The sequence below is a fragment of the Lycium barbarum genome, chromosome 5 (genome assembly GCF_019175385.1).
Source record: "Lycium barbarum isolate Lr01 chromosome 5, ASM1917538v2, whole genome shotgun sequence".
In the NCBI taxonomy this organism is placed as follows: domain Eukaryota; kingdom Viridiplantae; phylum Streptophyta; class Magnoliopsida; order Solanales; family Solanaceae; genus Lycium; species Lycium barbarum.
Genome location: NC_083341.1, coordinates 134,818,075 through 134,838,916, shown reverse-complemented (window position 1 = coordinate 134,838,916; position 20,842 = coordinate 134,818,075). Strand labels below are relative to the sequence as shown.

The 20,842-nt window shown below is 37.8% G+C and overlaps 1 non-coding gene and 1 pseudogene across 1 annotated transcript; both read right to left on the bottom strand.

Moving 5' to 3' along the window:
- The window catches only part of LOC132639861 (LEAF RUST 10 DISEASE-RESISTANCE LOCUS RECEPTOR-LIKE PROTEIN KINASE-like 1.1), a 68,391-nt pseudogene that overhangs the window by 14,376 nt on the left and 33,173 nt on the right, over positions 1–20,842 (bottom strand).
- On the bottom strand, positions 18,765–18,871 carry LOC132643099 (small nucleolar RNA R71). The gene has a single exon (XR_009583544.1). It is a non-coding gene; the product is annotated as a small nucleolar RNA R71 (small nucleolar RNA).

Below are 20,842 nucleotides of genomic sequence, written 5' to 3'. Positions count from 1 at the left end.
TGAACCTTGAGCTGACGGGATGCATAAGCTACAACCTTACCATGCTGCATTAAGACACATCTGAGACCAACTCCCGAAGCGTCACAATAAACCACGAATCCTTTAGTTCCCTCTGGAAACGTCAAAACTGGAGCAGAAGTCAATCTCTTCTTCAACTCCTCAAAGCTTCGCTCACAAGCATCTAACCATTGGAACTTAACTTTCTTCCGAGTCAACTTTGTCAACGGAGCAGAGATAGAAGAAAATCCCTCTACGAAGCATCGATAATAGCCTGCCAGAGCCAAGAAACTTCTTATATCAGAAACTGAGGTGGGTCTGGGCCAACTCTTTACGGCGTCAATCTTTTGAGAGTCAACTTTAACACCTTCACCCGAGATCACATGGCCTAAGAATGCCACTGATTTAAGCCAAAACTCACACTTTGAGAATTTTGCAAAACGCTCATGATCCTTAAGAGTCTGCAACACTATTCTGAGATGTTCTGCATGTTCGGCCTCATTACGGGAATACACCAAAATATCATCGATGAAGACAATGACGAATAAATCCAGATAAGGTTTGAAGACCCTGTTCATAAGATCCATGAAAGCGGCTGGCGCATTTGTCAACCCAAATGACATAACAAGAAATTCAAAATGGCCATAACGGGTCCTGAAAGCTGTCTTCGGAATATCAGCTTCCTTAACCTTCAACTGATGATAGCCTGTTCTGAGGTCAATCTTGGAATAACATTGGGCGCCTTGCAGCTGATCAAATAAGTCATCGATTCTAGGAAGAGGGTACCTGTTCTTAATGGTGACCTTGTTCAGCTGACGGTAATCTATACATATACGTAAAGAACCATCCTTCTTTCGGACAAATAAAACTGGTGCACCCCAAGGCGAAACACTAGGCCTAATAAACTCCTTATCAAATAGATTTTTCAACTGGGCTTTTAACTCTTTTAACTCTGCTGGAGCCATTCTGTATGGCGGAATAGATATCGGCTGAGTATCGGGAAGTAAATCAATTCCGAACTCAATCTCCCTGTCAGGAGGGACTCCTGGAAGATCTTCTGGGAAGACTTCCGGAAATTCATTTACAACTGGTACAGATTGAAGAGTTGGAGTCTGAGCATCTGAATCCTTGACTCGAACTAGGTGGTAGATATAGCCCTTGGAAATCATTTTTTTGGCTTTTAGGTAAGAAATGAATCTACCCCTAGGTACTACTGAATTACCCTTCCATTCTATGACTGGCTCATTAGGAAACTCGAATCTTACCACCTTAGTTCTACAACATACTATGGCATAACATGAAGCTAACCAATCCATACCCATGATCACATCGAAGTCTACCATTTCTAATTCCGCTAAATTAGCTATGGTTCTGCGGTGATAGACTAAAACTGGGCAACCCCTATACATATGTCTAACTCTGAGTGATTCCCCAACGGGGGTGGACACTTCAAAGGGTTCATACAATTTTTCAGGTTCAATACCAAATTTCTTAGCAACAAAAGGGGTTACATAAGATAGGGTGGATCCTGGGTCAATAAAGGCATATACATCGAAAGTGAAAACTGTTAGAGTACGTGTAACAACATCTGCTCGAGCTTCTGCATTCTGACGACCTGTCAATGCATAAAATCGGTTTCGCCCCCCGCTTGTGTTTCCAGGCATAGCTGCATTGCTCCCTTGCTGGGCCTGATTATTACGAGGGACTGCTGAATTTATGGTTTGCGTCACATTACCTCCAGTACCCTGCCTGGCTGATGGACAGTCGTTCTGAAAATGGCCCTTCTGACCACATCTAAAACAGGCATCAGTACCCACACGACAATTACCTAAGTGTCTCTTATTACACTTGCCGCACATCGGATAAGTATAAGTTGGTTGACCCCCACTAGCTTAAGAGTACGAACTTGATAGCCTGAAATTCTGCCTCTTATCATTGCGGAACTTAGGAAGTGGGGCACTTGCTGTGGACGAAGCAGCTACTGCTGACCTGTTCTTAAAGAATTTCCTATTTCGGTTCCCGCTGAACTGTCCGGTAAACTTGACCCTCTTGTTGAACTCATTGTCCTTCTCTTTTTGTAAGGCTTCTTCCTCTTTTAGCCTTGTCTCCTTGCCCTGAACAAAAGCAACCATCTTGGAAATAGTCATTGTCCCATTCTATGCAATAATATTGGCTCCATCATACAAATGGGAATCAAGACCTCCAATGAATCTTCTCACTCTTGCCCTCATATCAGGTACCATGTGTGGGGCATGCTTCGCCAGGCTAACGAACTCCAAATAGTATTCTTGAACTGGCCTGCCATTTTACTTGAGCTTCAAGAACTGTTCAGCCTTATCCTCTCTGAGCTCAACTGGCATAAAGTGGTCTAGGAATGCACTAGCAAATTCATTCCATGTAGCATCAGGCGCATTCTTACCTCGGGACACTTCCCAAGATTCATACCACGTGTTAGCAATGCTCTGTAGTTGAGGAGCTCCAAAAGTAGCTGCTTCGGTTTCGGTAACTGTCATAATCCTGAAGATCTTTTGGAGAGCATCAATGTAGTCCTGAGGGTCTTCATCTTTCTTCGTCCCCGTGAATACTGGGGGATTCATTCTGAGAAAATCCTTAGCCTTAGAAGACTCTTCATTACCTCCTGAACTTGACCCAGATTCCTGACGTTGGGCCTGAGCTGCTACCAGCTGGGTGAGCATGTTGATAGCACTCCTAACATCCCTGTCTGAAACACTAGGAGGTGTAATGGTAGAGGCGGTTGGAGCTGTTGCCTGAGTCGGAACAGTATCTTCGTGAGCTACTTCGGCGGCAGCCCTTTGGCTGGTGGCTGTATTTTTCTTCTTGTAAGTTCTTTTGTAAGGCATTTTCTGAAAACACGTACACACACGAATTAGGAAGCCATCCTAAAAATACTGCTCCAACTACACGATCTAGAATATGAAAGAAATGAGACAATCCTGAATGTCTTGGTGGTCAACTATTTATATGTGTGGGGCCCTCACACATATAAAAGAGACCCCACTGGACACGGTTTCATAGACTCCCTAAAGATCCTTGAACCTAGACTCTGATACCAGGCTTTGTCACGCCCCGAACCATGGCCTGGACGTAACACGGCACTCGGTGCCTGACTACATGTGACCGAGCGAACCACATGACTTGCTGAATCATTATGATGCATAACATATGCGAAATATAACGTGAATGCATGATGAGCTTTTATAAAACGTATTAAGTCATGATACTTAATAAAGTACTTGTTTAAACATGAGTGAGCCCAAATGGCTATACGACTCCAAATGTCTGACATAACATAACTGACTTGTCTAATCTATGAAACCTCTATCATGAGTCTGACTGAAAAACATAATTACTGGGACAAGGCCCCCAGCATACCTTTAGATGCAAAACTAAATAGAGAAATACAATGTTTAAACCCCGAATGAGGTGGGGCTCACCAATAAGCTGGTACGAACAAATTCTAATGATCAGAAGCGTCGTCCTGTAAATCCGTACCTGCATCGTGAAATGCAGGCCCCCGGGCAGTAAAAGGGGACGTCAGCACATTGAATGTACTGGTATGTAAAGCAACCGGAAGAAATAACATGGGACAAGGAATAACATGATACGAACTAAAACTGAAAACTTGGACATGAACATGAGCATGAGCATGAGTACATATATATATAACATGAGTAAAACATGATAAGTAGGGAGAGCATTTCATAAACCGACACATGATATCACCACGTGGATACGTGGAGTCTGGTACCTCGCCGGACCAGCAGAGCCCATATACCTTGCCAGGGTATAAGGTAATAACGTACCTGATGGAACCATTCAGTGTGAAATTAAGGTATCGTTCTAACTGGACTGAGCGATCCTTGTCCTATGGTGGCTACATAGTTTCAGGCTATCTGAGCCTTCTCGGTAATTCGTGCAACTCCCAAAAACATGAACATAATATAGTTGGCTAAGAAGCCCATGACTTTCGTGAATTTACTTGTACTTGTCTTGAAATCATGATTTCACGAAATAACTTGTAAACATGGTTTCATTAAATAGCTTGTAAACATGTTCTTGATTTATGAGTAATACAATAGTTCATAATCATATATTTGTAATTGACTTGAAAACATGCTTGTGATTTGTAAAATAAAATCATACAATTTTATATGAACATAATGAGAACACATGAGGAAGGATTCATGATTCATGGATTAAGCTAGGATCCCTAATGTCCGAAATGGAAGATTAAGAATACAATAACGAACATAGATACGAAATTCATGTACATACATACATAATTACGGGCTACCAATATGTTGGGTTTAATGCCTTAGGATTTGAACTTCATAGATTTTACGAAACGGATCATGGGGAAGAACGTAGAGATTCCCACATGTGGATGGAAGTTCTACATACCTTAACTTCCCGCTTTTGAGCGTATCACAATGTCCTTCAATCCCTTCAACTTCAATCTATAGCAATACAAGTCATAGGGATTCTATATTAGCAACAATATCCATGTTTTGTTCATCTAAGCATTTTATCAAACACTTAGTGGGCATGAAGCTCTATAACCCTCATTAATGGTGTTTTCTTCACCCAATCCTCATTCTTTTACTTCTAGCTAATTCTACAATCTCAATTAGATATTATTAACATCATTCTTCATCACCCATATGAATACAACAATCCCAAGTCAACAATCCAACAACTCTAGCATAGTTCATATAATTCTCTTCATCAATACACAACTATTATTCTCCCAAGAATTCATCAATTCACAACTATAAGTGATTAGGGAGTAGAAACATTACCTTTTTGGGTAGTCACCATGAAATCAACACCCCTAAGTCCGATCTTTAGCTTAAAATGACGGCAACAACTTGTACTACACTTTATCCTTCACGAGCTTCGGGATTCAGGGCCTTAAACTTGGTTGATTCTCTACTTTCTCTCTCTAGTTTCCCTTCTCTCTCACTTCCTCTCTCTAAAATCTGAATTTTAGAGAAAAATGGGGCTGCTAGGGTTTCATTTCCCTTATATACCAAGGGGAAATGGGTTTGACCCAACTTGAAAATGGGTTGAGACTTTTCTGTCTTAAAACATCCATATCTCCCTATCCCGATGTCGCCTGTGAACCCACAACCTATGGTTGGAAAGGCATTTCAATTATCTACAACTTTTGTTCTTTGAGTTTTATCAAATTCTCAAGTTACGATAGGGTTATGGCCTCCCGAAGTCGGGTGACCCGAACCTTAATTGCGGACCAAGATACGCCCATGTTACGGTCCCGTAACACAAGAGACGGACCGTAACTTGGTGTCGTACCTTGGTGAAAATTTCCAGTAAGTTTCTGAAAATTTTCCCTGTGTTACGGTCCACTGTTACCGTCCGTAACACGAAGTATGGCCCGTAACACGAAGGACGGACCGTATCTTGGAGAAAATTTCCAGTGAGGTTCTGGAAATTTTTTCTGTGTTACGGCTCACTGTTACGGCCCGTAACACGAGTTACGGTCCGTAAAGTCACCGTAACGCAGACGAATTTTCCAGCGAACAGGCTTCAGTCGAACGGGCATAACTCTTTGCACAGATGTCTGTTTAATACCCATAATATACCGTTGGAAAGCAACTTAATAGGGCTACAACTTTCATCAAGGAATTTCTTCCAGATTCGCAACGGATCAAGGAGTTATCGCTGCCCAAAATAGGCCTATCAACCCACTAGGACTCTAATGATATAGGCTTAAACTCAGCTCCAAGATGCGGGGTGTTACAGTGTCAGTTATTTGGTTCTGTTTATAGAAGATAACCAACATATTTGTAGTTATTGCAACAAGTTCTACACTTTTTGCAACAAGTAGACAATCTGTTGCAACGACTCACTAATCTGTTGGACATAACTTCAGTTATTTGCTTCCGTTTGTAGAAGATATCTAACAGATTTGTAGTTGTTGCAACAAGTTCTACACTTGTTGGAACAAGTAGGCAATCTATTGCAACAATTACAAATCTGTTGGACAAAGCTTTAGTTATTTGGTTTTGTTTGTAGAACGTATCCTACAGATTTGTAATTGTTGCAACAAGTTTTACACTTGCTGCAACAAGTATACAATTTGTTGCAGCAACTACAAATCTGTTGGATGTTCAACAGATTTGTAGTTGTTGCAACAAGATCTACACTTGTTGCAACAAGTAGACAAACTGTTGCAACAACTACAAATCTGTTGGACATAGCTTCAGTTGTTTGGTTCTGTTTGTAGAAGATATCCAACAGATTTGTAGTTATTGCAACAAGATCTACACTTGTTGCAACAAGTAGATAATCTGTTGCAACAACTACAAATTTGTTGGACATAACTTCAGTTATTTGGTTCTGTTTGTAGAAGATATCTGATAGATTTATAATTGTTACAATAAGTTCTACACTTGTTGCAACAAGTAGACAATCTATTTATGAATCAGCAAATGTTGAGGAAAGATATAGCTAAATTGATAGCCAATCTGACAATCAATCCTCAAAAAGAGATGAAGAACAGAGCCGAGAAGCAGTAGATACAAATGAAGAAAGTGAAGAAGAACTAGAAGATGAAAAATCTGATGATGGAGATGGAGTAGATCAAGGAAATCTGCTACACCCCAGAAGGCAGTTGCTGAACAAATTATTACTTAAGTTGTAGTATTTGGAGCCAAAATTGCTGTTGAACAATTTCTGTTTTTTTTTCTTCTTTTGTACTTTATGTTATTAGTGAATGATGTTTATGAACTTATTTATTTTGATTAGTTGTGGTATTTGGAGCTAAGGTGGTTGTATGCAACAAATGCATACACTGTTGAAGAAATTGCAACAAGTTACTAATTTGTTTCAACAAGTTACTAATTTATTTTAAAAAGTTACTTATCTTTTTAAACAAGTTGCTTAGTTGTTGTAACAAATTACTCACCCTGTTGGAAAAAAAAAAAATCAAACAATTGCTTAAATTATTGCAAAAATTAAAAAATATGTCGCAACAGATGAGTTAATTGTTGCAACACATTATACATTTGTTGAAGAGGTTGCAACAAGTTACTAATCTGTTTCAACAGATGGATCAACTACTTAAGCAAGTTGCATAGTTGTTGCAACAGATTAATCACCTTGTTTGAATTATTGCAACAACTTACTCATATGTTGCAGCAAGTGTCTCATATGCTGCAACAACTTACTCATATGTTGCAGCAGGTATCTCATATGTTGATCACATTGAACTCCTTTGTTTATACTGAATAACATTGAATTCATTGTTTGTCATTAAATATGGTTGAATTAAGTACTTCACATCAAATCAATCTAATGATCACTCAATTTAGGAAGAATACACTCAGAATTGCCCATCTAATCCGTGAAATTACATGAAATTGCTATCTAATTCATTAAGGATGTTAGTAGATATATATATATATATATATATATATATATATATATATATATATATTCATCACTAAAAATCGTTGATTTCCTTTGTTTAACACTAAATTTGGGTGAATCAAGTAGTTCGCATCAAATAACTCTAATGGTCAGTCGATTTAGTCCATACTGAGTAGTAGATCATCTTTCCTGACTCAAAATATATCAAATTTATTAAGCATTATACATTGATCACTAAATATCGTTGATTTCCTTTGTTTATCACTAAATATGGGTGATTCAAGTAGTTCACATCAAATCACTCTAATGATCACTCGATTTAGTGCCTACTGACTTAGTAGATCATCTTTCCTGACTCAAACTACTATCAAATTGATTAAGTATTATATATGGATCACTAAATATAGTTGATTTCATTTGTTTATCGCTAAATATCGTTGATTTCATTTGTTTATCCCTAAATATGGGTGAATAAAGTAGTTCACATCAATTCACTCTAATGATCATTGGATTTAGCGCATACTGACTTAGTCGATCATCTTTTCTGACATAAAATACCATTAAATTGATTAAGATTTCCTTTGTTTATCACTAAATATTGTTGATTCCCTTTGTTGATCACTAAATATGAGTGGATCAAGTAGTATCTGCTGCAACAACTGTAATATTTGTTGCAACAATTGTACTATCTGTTGCAACAACTGTAGTATCTGTTGCAGCAAATGACATAGTTGTTGAACAGGTCCTTACTGTTGTTGGATAAAACACAAAACGTTACCCAGTTTTTGCAACAAGTAACTCCACTTGTTGGAAAAACCCTAACATGTAACTTAGTTGCTGCAGCAAGGCTTGTCAGTTGTTGCAACAGATTGCTTACTTATTGGAAATATTTTAGAAGTTGGATAAAACACAAGTTACTAGTTGTTGCAACAAATCTTGTTACTTGTTGGATAAAACACAACATGTTACAGAGCTGTTGCAACAGATTCACTACTTGTTAGAAATTGTTCAGCAATTTATTAACAACAATACACACATTTATGATTGGACACGATCAACATATCATATAAACTAAGTTCACAAGCACCAAGAACATAAATTATCATTCTAAAAAAGAACAACATTAAAATGTCATAAAGTTCCAACAGATAACTATTATTACAACACAGTGCAATTAACAACTATGGAGCATTTTGGCTTGGACAACAACTACAAATCTGTTGGATATCTTCTACAAACAGAACCAAATAATTGAAACTATGTCCCACAGATGAATGAGTCGTTGCAACAGATTGTCTACTTGTTGCAAAAAAGTGTAGAACTTGTTGCAACAACTACAAATTTATTAGTTATCTTCTACAAACAAAATTAGATAAATACCAGGACAAGAACAAAAAAAAAACCATCAGTTGGATATCTTTTCCTAAACCCTGAACCATGCCAGGAAAATAACAGAAGAACTATCTATTTCACTACAAACTAGGGGTGGGCATAAACACCGAAATCCGAAAAACCAGACCGAACTGAATTAATTCGGTATTTCGGTTCGGTTTCGGTTTCGATCTTTTTTATGACAAATTCGGTGTTTCGGTTCGGTGTTCGGTTTCGGCTCAACGGTTCTTCGGTATTTCGGTTTAACTGAAGTTTTTTTTTTTTTTTTTGAAGATTTACTACATGAATATAATTTTTTTTACAACACTCAGTCCACTCTCTCAGGCCAAATTAATGTATATGATTAATAAAGAAGCTGCTAAGTTCTAGAAGCCATCAAAGATTCTACTGGAAAATTTTCCATTCAAAAATCAAATGGGCCTACAAGAATGGAACAAATTATTCAGAGATTATAATGCAAAATAGAAGACAATTGATAATAATCACAAAAAGGTTTTGTTTATTGTCAGATGTTTGGTTCATCATATTAAAATTTGAACGAGAGACATACTATTTAGAACTTCTATAGGTTTAAATTGGATAAATAAATTTGTCTTCAATAATACTCATGGCCTATATTAAATCATTTTTTTCAATCTGGGATTGGTTTTTATACCATCTTGATCAAAATAATTAGTTGAATGTATATAAATGATTTTAGGAAAATAATACTTTTAAGAGGAAGATAAAATAAAGCATACAAGAATATGGTCTACTAATTCGGTGCGGTGTTCAGTGTTGAAAAAAAACGGATTAGAAAAATCAAAACCGAACCGAACTGAACTTCAAAAAACTGAACTGAACTTAACTTAACTAATTCGGTGCAGTTTTCGGTGTCCACTTTCAAAAAATCTATCACGACCCAATTTACGAGTCATGGTGGCACCTACACTATCCCCCCGAGCAGGCGAACCACATTCCCAATAACAAGTTAAATAAGCGGAAAATTAAAGAAGAATGAAGCTATCAAGTCTTAAATACTTATCATCATTAGAAATGTCACGACATCCCCCAAAAATCTGGTCAAAGGGTACAAGAGCGCTAACATAGTACCAAATACAAGTCTAAAAATACCCAAAGGCTACATATTGTCTGTCGAATACAAAAAAACAGAAATAAATAAATGAGGTCCTTCAGGGGCCACGGATGACCAAGTAGCTCACCCTGAATGACTAAAAGATGTCACCCTCGCTTATCAGCCACGGGATTTAGAACTGAAGCCTGGATCGTACTCTGCACTCAACAAAAGTGCAGCAAGAGTAGTATCAGTACAACACTAGTACCGGTAAGCATCATAGGCCGACAATGATTAGATAACGCATGAAGAAGTGAAAACTAACAAGTAGCACATAGAGCAAACATGCACGTTCACGTATCATATATAAGTAAAGTGTAAAGAATCATGAAATCAACTAAGACGGATATAGTACACCAAATGATCAGTCAAAATATATGAGTGGATGAATGCAATGCAATGCAACAGTCACCTTTCTCACTTCACTCTCGTACACACATGCTAAGGGCAGTGCCTCAAAGCCATGACCTATGGGGGACCCGCGAAGTCCATGTACCACTCGTGCTCTCCGATAGAAACCTCGGAGTTTATCAATCACTCTCAATCTCTGGAACAGACCTCAGAGTCTCTCAATCTCCGGCAAAGACCTCAGAGTCTCTCAATCACTTACCTCACCATCAAGACAACGTAAGAATAATATGAAAAGCACGTCATGCATGATATCAGTCTCAAAAATATCACCAATATACAAGTCATGTTATTGTTCCCAGTTCAATTATCAATATAACACTTCCCTTCCATGTGATGAGTGAACTAGTATATGATAGAGATACCAATAGGTGACAATTACATAAAATAACACATTTGGCGACAAGCCCACATAACAACTAATGGAACCGGCCAAATTGAAATTCACCTCCGCTTCATACCCGAAGGCCTATCATGCTATGTCGTCACTTTCTATAACTACATACGATTCTCTAATCAGAGTCTAACTAAAGTAGACCGTAACCTACCTCAATGCCGAACGGGTGCCACGAACAATCAAACTAATGTCTTCCCTTTGCGTAGAGCCTCTGAACGATCAAAATCTATAAATTATGCGATCTACGTTAGAATATGAATCTACGGACACCCATATTGCTATATTTATATACGAAACTCAAAAACGCATCCCAAAAAGTGGCCTTGGGCCCATAAGGGCAAGATTGGAATTTTATTGACAAAAAATTTCACCCATTATCTAAGGATCATATATTTTTAAAATTGGTCAATTTCATCCATAAATGGACTCTCAAATCATTAATTCTCCTTTCTTAGGACTAGGACTCGAAACCTTTAATTACTCCAATATCTTAATTGTCATGAATTTGAAGGTGTACATATAATCTGATACCAAAATATTCAATTACATATACCCTGTATATTGGACTTAAAGTGGAACATGATAAACATAAGAGAATTACAAACCCAAAAGAAAAATACGGACACAGTGCTTCCAATTGAACAAGAAAACGTACAGGGACCCTTTATCCAACAACAATTCTATCATTATTTTATTATTAACCCTCAATCATTGAGTTATCATTATGCTTCCACTAAATTTCATTTCATTCTAGCTAAGCATTTATCATATCCAGGATTCATTCTAGTTAAGCATTTATCATATCCAATCCTGGCATGCACAAGTCATCACGTGAATATGGTATTTTGTTTAACAAATTAATTTCTCACCTTTTTCAACACTTTACAATTCAGGGGACTTTGGGTTACTAATATTTTTAAACGTGAGAAAATAACGACAATCGTGCAAAACCCATAAACAAAGTGGAGGAGTTTTTCGGTGCAGCACCCATCAGAATTGAGCCAACATGGCACATTATGCAATGTAGAGACACCATAGCAGCACACAGCAAACATAAAAGTTGGTTTCTTGACCCTTAATTTCATCCCAGTCCTACATAAATATAGATATAATACTATGAAGAAAGCAGTTCAACACTCTAAGCTGAAGCTTAGAAATTGATGTTTCAACGCACGACCTATTCTTCCAAAGTGAGAAGCCTCTTTCTTTTTTTTTCTTTTTCTTTTTCTTGCTAAAGGTAAATGAATTATTTGATACCCTATATCACTAAGATATATGGGTCATGAGAAGTGGGCTAAGCCCAATGACCTATCCCAATAGTTTCTACAATTTACTTATTCACTTAATCATTTGTATAAAATATAGTCACCCCGTCAAATACTTTATTTACCAACTTAGACCTTGTATGTGTGAAACTCATATTCCTATAAATAAACTATTCACACATATTAAATAAATATATTTCAAAGAAAATATCCGCCAATTAAATCACCGTGCCACTAATTCCCGCAAGTCAAGAATACCCTTTAAAACTACGAAAATGGTATCTTAGCGGAAACGAGTTCAAAATGCTAAATGACCAAACGCGTTGTTACAAAATCGAAACCAAAAAACTGAACCGAACTTTGAAAAAACTGAACCGAACTTTGAAAAAACCTAACCGAAGAACCGAACGCCCACCCCTACACAAACACACAACAACAACATGAATTTTATCCAAACTTTTCCTAAACCCCCAACTTCTTTTCAACATTTTTTTTGGAGTGTGGGGGGGAGGTGGGGGGGGGGGGGGGGGGCAAAAATACAAAAATAAAAACTTTTCAAGACTTTTTTTCAAACATTTTTTTTTTGAAGAGTGGGGGTAGGTAGGTGCGAAAAAACAAAAAGAAAAACTTTTCAATTTTTTTTTTGGTCGGGGGGGGGGAAGTAAGGGGGATATATCAAAATGTTTTAAATTTTTTTTGGCAGGGAGGGGTGGGAGGAGTAGAGGCTGGTAAGAAAAAATCAATTTTTTTTTGGTTGAGGGTGGGGTGGGGGTGCTGTGGGGGAAGGGCTGCGAGGAGGAGGAGGGGGTGAAAAAATAAATAAAGAAAATAAAAAAAAAATTAATTTTTTTTGGAGGGGGGGAGGGGTGGGCATGGGGTGGGGAGTTGGGGGAGGAGTAAGAGGTGAGGTGAAAAAAAAATCAATTTTTTTAAATTTTTTTTTGCGGGGGTGGGGGAGGAGGAAGAGGTGGGGTGAAAAAACAATCAATTTTTTTTTTTTGCAGGGGGGTGGGGTAAGTAAAGAAAATTAAAAAGTTTAATTTTTTTGGAGGGGGGCGGGGGGCAGGGGGTCGGGGTGCGGGGGAGGGGGCGGGGACGGGGGTGGGAGTGGGTCAAAGTGTTAAAAATAAAACTTGAGGCCAAAGTGTTAAAAATAAAGTTGAGGGTCAAAGTGTCAAAATGAAAACTTTTAGACAAGTTCAAAACCCCTTAATCACTAATAAAAAATCATCACCTCCACTCAATAATTAAAACTTGGGTCACTTCCACTAAAAAAAAATATTTAGGAGTCAACTATAATTAAAAGCCCCAAGAAACTCCATGGAAGTATTTCTCTTCTTAGCTGCGGCTAGGTTTTTTTAGGGCATTAGGTCTGTGTGTCTCTGTCTCTCTGTCCGTCACTCTCTTTATCCTCCCTTCTGGGGGCATTTAATTATAGGTGATCTTTTAGTTTTAAAATTGAAGGGAGGTGATTCAAGTTTTAATTATTGAGTAGAGGTGACTAAATTTGATTAGTGATTAAGGGGCTTTGAGCTTGCCCAATAGTTTTATTTTTGACACTTTGGCCCTTTGTTTTATTTTTAATACTTTGCCCTCAAGTTTTATTTTTAACACTTTGACCCTAAACTTTACTTTTAACATTTTTCCTCAAAGTTTTATTTTTAACACTTTGACCTAACCACTATAAACCCTAAAATACAAAAATCAGGAAAAACAAAATCCTCTTCAGCACCGTTTTCTCCATTTTTGTTCTTCCCATCTCTTCTTCGTGTTGCTTTCTTCTTCTTCTTCTTCTTCTTCTTCTTCTTCTTCTTCTTCTTCTTCTTCTTCATCCGCCATTGCTCAAGAAAAAAAATCATCCGATTTTACAATTTTTTGATTGAATGTCATTGGTGTAGCACTGGCATTACTTCATAAGTGTTTTCCGGTCCATTGGTAAGTTAAACAATATTGTTTGTTTCAATTGCTCATCTGGGTATAGTTGCCTTATTTGCTGATTTTCCCAAATTCGTAGTTACAGCAGTATAGTTGTTGCAACAAGTTCTAAAGCTGCTTTATAAAAGCTTCTGAACTTTTTACATCAGCTGTTTTAGTCCTAGTGTTTCTGCAAGAGTTGTTGATAAATTATGAAGTTGTTACAACAGATTTACTAATCTGTTGCAACAATTACAAAAAATGTGAATAAATAATTTACAACAGCTATTGTACTTTATGCAACAACTGTGAAATCTGTTGGAGAGCTCCTACTCTTTCCAACAACTGAGTTACTTGTTGCAACAAGTATGATACTTGCTGCATCAAGTGCAGTAACTGTTGGACATATTTTATAGTTGTTGGATGAAACAGAGACTGAAGCTGGCTCCAACAAATAAGTGAGTTGTTGCAACTAGTAACCTACTTGTTGCAACAAGTATGTTATTTGTTTCAATAAGTCACTTAGTTGTTGCATTTTGTTATGAAACAGACAAAAAATGAAGCTGTCTCGAACAAGTAATCAAGTAGTTGGAACAGGTTACATACTTGTTGCAACAAGTACGTTAGTTGTTCCAACAATTCATATAATTGTTCCATTTTGTTATGAAACAGAGACTGAGACTAAAGCTGTCTCTAACAAATAAGTGAGTTGTTGCAACTAGTAACCTACTTGTTGCAACAAGTCAGTTATTTGTTCCAACAAGTCACTTAGTTGTTGAATTTTGTTATCAAACAGACAAACTAAAGTTGTCTCCAACAAGTTACCAAGTAGTTGGAACAAGTTACATACTTGTTACAACAAGTACGTTAGTTGTTCCAACAAGTTGGATAGTTGTTCCATTTTGATATGAGACAGAGACAAAAAATGAAGTTGTATCCAACAAATAAGCGAACTGTTGCAACTAGTAACCTACTTGATGCAACAAATGAGTTATTTGTTCCAAGAAGTCATTTAAAGTTGTGATTAAGTTAACTAATTTGGGTCCAAAATTACAGGAAAACCCCACTCAATTATGAACTTAATCATAAATTTAAGTGGCCTTTGGGCATGGGGTGGTCAAAGCTGTCACCTAGAGTAATTTCAACACTTGACATTCAAGCATTGTAATTACTAGTTATGACAGCTTTGAACTTCCAAGCTCAAAGGCCGCTCAAAATTGTGATTAAGTTAACTACTTTCGGTCCAAAATTTCAGAAAAAGCCCACTCAATAATTAACTTAATCATAAATTTAAGTGGCCTTTGACTTGCGCTGGTCATGACTGATTTTCTTAAAACAAAATATGTTTAGGCACCATTAATGGGGGACTCAATAATAATCGGTGTTGATTGCCATGGCGAATGGATCGAGGTGAACAATCGATATATTTGGCGATGGAAGGGTAGTCACAATTTAGAGACGATAGCGATGACTATCCCAAGAGATATTGATTTTGATGATTTTGTGAACTTAATCATTAACTATTGTGAATTAACTTGTGAACCGAAAGACCTCGTCATCACTTACATGCATAGCTCTTTTGAAAACCAGAAGGTCTTGCCTTTTAAGATAACCGATCAGAGTCGTTTGCGTACTTATTTGAAAGATGTAGCTAGGCCCATTTTGAGGGTATACGTGGTTGAAAGCCCGGTCGAGAACCATAATTTAGCTCAATACCAACAAGATGTGTTAAATGATAAATTGGAAGGGGTGGATATGGATATTCCAGATAATAGAAGTGCGAAGTTCCATGGAAGTGGGGGTGAGCCAATCCCTATACCCGAACTTGCGAGTTATACACCGTGTGTTGCACAATCATCACAGTCCAGCCATGTTCAAGATGATGAAACAGGTTTTTGTAAAGGAACGTCATTCAATTCGCGAAGTGTGTATTGCTTTAGATGTGAACATCTAAAGTGCAAGTGGTGGCCAAGGGGTGTGAAGCTTTTAAGTTCTAGCAAACACGGAAGAAGGTGGACAAAGAGGGCTATGTGGAAAAACAAATGCTCCTTATGCAGAACAGTTGGCCACAAAAAAAATAACATGTCCAAGCCGAAATGCTCCATAGTTGTAGATTGCATTGTGTTGTAATAATAGTTTTTTGTTAGATCTTTATGACATTTTAATGTTATTCTTTCTTAACATGGTAATTTATATTCTTGGTGATTATAAACTTGGTTTATATGATATGTTGTTCGTGTTCAAATCACTAATGTGTATATTCTTGTTAATAAATTATTGTACAGTTTCCAACAAGTAATGAATTTGTTGTAACAGCTCTGTAACTTGTTGGGTTTTATCGAACAAGTAACAAGACTTGTTGCAGCAACTAGTAAGTCGTTGAACATATTACAAAAAATCGGAATTTTTAAGCAGATGCAACTAAGTTATATGTTGGGTTTTTTTTAACAAGTGAAGTGACTCAAGTTTTAATTATTGAGTAGAGGGATTCAGCCACATTTAGTGATAAACAATGAAAATCAACCATATTTAGTAATAAACAATGGAAATCAAACAAGTGGAGTGACTTGTTATAGAAAATGGGTAACTTATTGGGTTTTATCGAACAAGTAACAGGACTTGTTGCGGCAACTAGTAAGTCGTTGAACATATTACCAAAAATTAGAGTTTTTAAGTAGATGCAACTATGTTATATGTTGGGTTTTTTCTAATAAGTGGAGTGACTCAAGTTTTAATTATTGAGTAGAGGGAATCAGCCACATTCAGTGATAAACAATGGAAATTGATGTGCCGTGAATTTTGGCACATTTTATGCCTGTATAACTAGAAGTGTTGCTTGTTTTTAAGTGTTTTTACATTGTTTCTTATGTTATTTTTGTGTTTTATAGGATTGGTTGACTAAGGATCGGAATGAGATGAAATGCTGAAAAACGGACAAAATGGAGCTAAATGATGGTCCGTAACTCATGTTACGGACCGTAACGGGATCCGTAACGTGATCCGTACCAGAAAGGATACATACCGCTATGAATTACGGTCCGTAACGCATGTTACGGTCCGTAACGCATGTTACGGTCCGTAACGCATGTTACGGTCCGTAACATTGAACCGTAACAGGACCTAAATTTCCAGAGAGTTTCTTGGAAACCATCGGTGTTACGATGTGGTGTTACGGTCTATAACTCATGTTACAGTCCGTAACATCTTACCGTAACATCAGCCAAATTTTCAGAGAGTTGCCAAGTAATGTCACAAGTTACGCCTCAGAAGGACGATCCGTAACACAGGTTACGGTCCGTCGCATGCTGGCCATAACAACAAGCTGACAAATGATGAACTGAAGGACGGACCGTAACCTGGGTTACGGTCCGTAACGATGCCGCGTAAGGGTGTTTTTATCCAGAAACTTGGCGCGATTTTTGGCTCTATAAATACTTAATGTAGGGTTTTTAATTCAGTAGTCAGATTTCTTTTGAGAGCATTAACTCTAGGTTTTTCATATTAGAAGTGGTTGGAGCATTTAAGGCAACAACTTCACTTCCATTCCACATTGTAATCGCATTGTAAGTACATTATATCAACTTTTAAGCTTTCTTTGTTAGCCAAAATTATGAGTAGCTAATTTTAAAGCTAAGGTTGTGAGTCCCATGATGGATATTATGTGAATGGGTTTTTATTATTGATATATGCATAATGGTTGTTGGTATTTATTCTGTCTTTGTGATTTAGTATTGGATGATGATTGCAAGCATTAGCCTAAGTTATTATATTGACTTTTCTTGGGAAAGAGAGTTAGTATTGGTAAGATTGAATAACAATGACTCGAGGCGTTATCCCTTATTTAATAGACTAACTTAGGGATAAGAACAAGTCTAAATTGGCATTATTGGTCATTCTTCGATTGCAACTCTTTTATATTCGGAAGAATCATAAAGAGGTAATGCGACTTAACTGTTGGGAAACATTAGGAAGTCCTTAAGAGATCAAGTGCATATTCATAGAACAATCATTAGAAGTATATCACATTGAAACCTGAAGCATAATATCTAATCAAATTGGGCAACATAACCTTAGTCTCTATTTCTCATTAAATACAATTTCAGTCAAAATACTTAATTACATTATTCAATAACTATTTCAAACTATCAGGAATAGGATTAAAGTCTTTAAAGACTAGTATCGCAGACGATTAATATTCTTTTCTCTCCATATTCCCTGTGGGATTTGACCCCAACCTTGTTGGGTTACTATATTTGACAATGTCCACTTTACGCCATTAATAGGTATAATTTGAGTGTATCAAATTTTGGCGCCGCTGCCGGGGAATACGGTTTAGAAATTACTAATTGTTGTGTACTCTTCTTTAAAAAAATTTCTATTCCATCACACCTTGTTTGCTGTTGTGGTAAACCAGGTGAACATGGCTGGGAGACAGAATCACAATCAGGGAAACCAAGGTGGACTCCAAGTGAACCCACCTGTACCAGAAGAGGAGGAGGATGAGAATGTATTTGCAGATTTCATCAATGAAGCTTATTATGCTTCTGTTGTGGTTCCTCCCAGAATGGGAAATGCTAATTTCAAAATTGATAGTTCTATCTATCAGCTATTGAAACTTGAAGGCTATTTCCGCAATTCTTCGGAGGATTGTCCACTCCGACACCTGAAGAACTTCCTGCTTGTATGTTCTCAACAATCCCAAGGTGTTGTTCCTGTTGATGCACTGCGGTTACGGGTCTTCAAATATTCCTTGGCTGGCCAAGCAAGGGAATGGTATGAAAAGCTCCCCAGCAATACTATTCATACCTGGAACGAGTTAGCCAATATATTCTTGAAAAAGTGGTTCCCACCAAGCAAAAAGGCTGAGCTTCGGGACAAGATTTTTGAGTTCAAACAACTTCTGGGGGAACAATTATATGCAGCATGGGAGCGTTTCAAATACTATCTAGCTCAATCTCCGACTTATGGATTTCCGGATGCTATCCTTACCAAGAAGTTCTACAAGGGGTTAGATAACATGAATCAAATTGTTGTCAATACTGCAGCTGGGGGATGCTTCATGGACAAATCATTTGTCAACATCACCAGGTTGCTCGACAAGCTTACTACCCACAACTAAGCTTGGCATTCTAGTGATAGTGAAATCCTGTCATATGGTAGTACCTCTGCTGCCGCGGTGGCCAAAGAAAATCATGAGCGAGATCATGCTTTTGCTCAATTGCAAACCACCGTGAATTTATTATCGAAGAGGCTTACGGAGAAAGAAGCCAAAGGTGTGAATGTTGTCGAGGAGATGCCACCTCATGCTCTCGGAATGTACCAAGTCTCTGAAGAAGCTTATCTAGAGGGGCAGCCATAATATGAAGATGCGAATTATGTCAACAACTCGCAAGAGGTTTATCAACGGCAAAATTATCAAGGTCCCGGTAATCACCCATGGCAAAAGCCTCAACAACAATTTCAAGGGAACAATTATGGCAGAAATGATCAGGGCAATCCAAATCAAGGGAATTACAACAACAATAATTATGGCAACAAGAGCTCGAACCCCTACATTCCACCTAGGGGGAAAGCATCCTATTCCCAACAGTGGAGAGATAATTCAGCTAGAAACTCTGTTGGCAACACGTCTAATGGTTCTGCGGAACTGAAAAGTATGATGCAGAAAATGCTAATGAATCAAGACAGAACAGAGAGCACAATCAAAGGGAATGTCTCAAGTCCAACTATCTCATTCAGCTTCCATTCAGAAGCTTGAAGCACAATTCAGAGACCTTTTCCGATAAGTGCATACTCCTCAACGAGGACAACTACCAAGTGATACAGTTCCAAATCCAAAAGGTAGTGGGGTAAACTCTGTGGAGAATGTAGCTGCTATTAGCACTATAAGTGGAAAAACACTTCAAAGTGCTAACAAAAAGGTGATTGATCTTGAGCCAATTGTTGAAGAAGAAGCGCAACCTGATGTATCTGATGATATTGTAGAGGAAGAAGCAGAAGAGGAAGTCCCTATTATAGCGGAAGAGGAGCAGAACCTTATAATCTCAAGGAACAAGGAGAAAAATAGGAAAAGAGGAAGGAAAAACTTTCTGGCGCTCTTCGCCCTTTAAACCAATTGTTCAAATCTTCACCGCCTTTTCCTCAAAGGCTAGTGAGAAAAACAGAAGATGAGAAGTGTTTGCAATTTTATGATCAACCCAAGAAGTTGACGATGAATATTCCTTTCATGGACGTTGTCCAAGAAATGCCTGGCTTTGCTAAGTATTTGAAGGATCTCTTAACAAAGAAGAAGAAGCCATTGAAACACGACACTATGGGTATCACTCACACGTTAGTGCTATTCTTTCCAAGAACACAGTGCAAAAGAGGGAAGATCCTAGAGCGTTCACAATTTCATGCACCATAGGGCAGCATGATTCGCCAGGGATTTGTGTGATAACGGGGCTAGCATAAATCTTATGCCCCTGGAAATTTTCAAGAGATCGGGACTAGCGATGCCAAGGCCAACGACCATGAGGTTGTAGATGGCTGACAGATCAATAAAAAAACCAGTGGGGGTAGTTGATGATGTCCTGGTTCAAATCGGGGAATTTCTATTGCCGGTAGATTTCGTGATTCTTGATTGTGCTATTGATCAAGAAATTTCTATTATTCTGGGAAGACCTTTCCTTGCGACAGGGAGGGCTCTTATGGATTCCGAGAAGCACGAGATCAAGTTCCGGGTGAACGATGAAGAGGTGGCTTTTCACGCAAGCAAAGGCATGAAATTACCTAGTCCTTATCAAAGTATTTCAGTCATCAATTCTGTTGATGAGGTGGATAAAGCGGTGGAATTTAAAATGGAGGAAGAATGCTTGAGTGAAGCATTATCGGCCATCTTGGTGAATTTTGATGCCGAACAAATGGAGGGATATATTGAGACAGTGAATTCACTCACCGGTC